Consider the following 2,800-nt stretch of genomic DNA (forward strand, 5'->3'; position numbering starts at 1 on the left):
TCCGTAGACTATGATGATAGTCTACGCCTTCAACTCCTCCCGAGAGGTCCGGTTCCTCGTAGCCGATGATCTCGGCTCCATCATTGTCGTTGTAGTCCTCCTCCGGATGATTCGGACAATCTAAGCATGGGATTTAAGAGTGGTATGAGTACGAGCGTACTCAACAAGTTCATTATAGATAAGAGGTGTTTAATGCACTAGCTACGATATTAGACCGGAAAGTCTAATACCAATGCAAGTTTTGATAAACATTTCTTCAAGAGATTGCTTTTATTTCAAAGAGCTATGTCCGTCGACCTTCACCGGTTTACTAGAACTTCATGGAGCTCCTTTCCGGCCGCGTTCGCAGCTTCCTCAATCCCGAACAGGAGTGACAGTCACAGCTCTTACACTCGCAGAGGTGTGTTGCTTTACCCATAAGAGATCTTAACCTTGGTGCCAACCGGCAGCTTTCCCGTCCACACTTCCTTCGGTGTGAGGCCCGGTGATAAGGTCTAGCCAATCATGTTCCTCCGCTACCTCGAACACCCACCCTTTGTTGCATGCCCCGACCCCCGGGTCCTCGTCGGTCCCATTATTCCCACTTACGGGTGGACCCCGACCACGACAACGCTTTGGGATCGAACCAAACTCCTTCGCCGTAGCCGCAACCCATCATAGACCGCAATACCGTGGGGACTTAAGGCCTCCCGCCCAACCGCTTGCACTCGAGCGACAAGTGTCTACGACTATGCCGTGGGGACTTAAGGCTCCCCACCAACCGCTTGCTCCGACAGATACAAGTGTCTACGGTAAGCGCATCCGTTGATGAACGAGAGGTGGAAACACTTTTGACTACTCCGTCCCACTCCGGATCTTATGGTTAACACGGGTATTACTAGCACAAGAATCATCGGCGACATTTGTTGTTTAATCCTAGATGGATATAAACCCGTGCAATGGAACCTCCACCATATCAACACAATCCATGGTTCCATTGCCCACCACATAGTCATATTCATAGTTATGAAAGTAGTGGTTTTGATTTTTATGCAATAGTGATAACCATAATACTTTGCAAGTAATTTGATAGAAATACTCAAATGACATGAGCAAGTGATGAACTTGCTCGAACACCGCAAAGTTCTGCAGCTTGGAAGGTATGGACTGACCCTTGTCCTCTCGTCTCTCAAAAATAGCATCATTGTCCGATAAGGGCAATGGTTAAAGAAGCAATTATGCATGATTCCATTTTTAGGGTTTGTTCCCCCCTTCCGATGTCGTTATTATTTCATGTAGAGGTTAATACTAAGAATAATTTGGGAATACTTGATTTAAAGTAAAATACAACCTTGAAATGTTGTCAAGGTGTTTTTAAAGTCCAAATGCATTAATGGACTTATTTTCATTATTGAAAATAATATGTGTGATTTAAATTATTATTTAAATCATCAAATTATGACTTATTCTTCTTTGTCTTCATAAATTCTCTTTGATATTTTATTGAGATAGAGAATTTTATGCTGATTAATTTTCATATTTTTAATTATTTTTTTAGAACTGTTAAATAATTATTGTGCCTTTCTAAAGTTTATGCATTTTAATTAGAATGGTGAAATGGCAAAAATGCCCCGGGCCCACCTGTCCGGTGCAACCCAGGGGTTTGGCTCGAACCGACCGGCCTGGTCCGGCTCGACCAGCCTCACTTCCCTCTCTCCGCTCACACGCAACCAAACCCTAACCCTCTCGTGTCTCTCTGGCGATCCCGCGTCGCCGCCCACCTCGCCGGATTATCCCGGCCAACTCCGGCCACCGCCACCGGCGAGATCAGGTGGATCTGATCCGCCTTTCGACGGCGGACACGGTGGTCCGCGTCGATCTGGATTTCATCCACGCTACCATGCGGCCCCATCTCGCCTGCAACCCTGACCGCAAGGATTCATGGTGATGCGCCGCCTGCCGGCGCTCCTATTGCTGCGGTGTTGCTGTGCCTGGCCGTGGTGCTGTGGTGCTTCCATGGCCTGGCTTGGCCTGGCGCCGCCGTGCTCCGGCGTGTGCCGCCGTGGCCGCCATGGCTGCGCTCGTTCTCCTCGACTCCGGTAAGTGCGCCTCCTTTCCCGCTCCCCTCCCGTGCCTCGACCTTCTTCCTCCTCTAGACCCGCCGCCGTGGTGTGCTTGCCTGCGCAAGATCCGTTGTGTTCTTCGCGCCGCCATGTTTGCCTCGCTCCCGCTATGCTATGCCGTCTGCGCTATGCGTGTGCTATCGCGCAAGATTGCTAAGCTATGTGCCCGTGAAAGCTTGCTTTACTTGCTAGAGTTCTTCCTCCGTGCCTCTCGCTTCTTGGTTCTATGCTTGCCTCGACATCAAATGTGTTCATATATACTCGCTCGGCTTGATTGCGATGGTGCCACTCTTGCAAATTTGCAAGAACCAAGGCACCCTGGGTGCTCTTCAAGGTGCTATATTCATGGACATGCTCCCTTGAGCATGCTTTTGTTCTAGACAATACCTCTCTTGATGATATGTTACCGCATTCAACTATTTGTCATATATTTGATTGTCTCGCTATGCCATTGTTCCCGTTCCGTGGCCATTTAATTTATATGGTTAAAGTGTTGATGCTAGGCTTGGTTCTAGCATGCTTGATCAAGTCCCGATGATCTTATGATCATCAGCTTGCTTGGTGAATGGCTGTCAGCTTCATTCTTGTGTCTAGCCGATGCTCTCCGATGTCGGTGTAACACACCGGCTTGTGTTTGTACTCCTTGGTGTTTGCTCAAGCCCTCAGCTACTATCTCGCAATGTTCCATTGGATCATCT

Source organism: Lolium rigidum, chromosome 1 (genome assembly GCF_022539505.1).
Source record: "Lolium rigidum isolate FL_2022 chromosome 1, APGP_CSIRO_Lrig_0.1, whole genome shotgun sequence".
Taxonomy (NCBI): Eukaryota; Viridiplantae; Streptophyta; class Magnoliopsida; order Poales; family Poaceae; genus Lolium; species Lolium rigidum.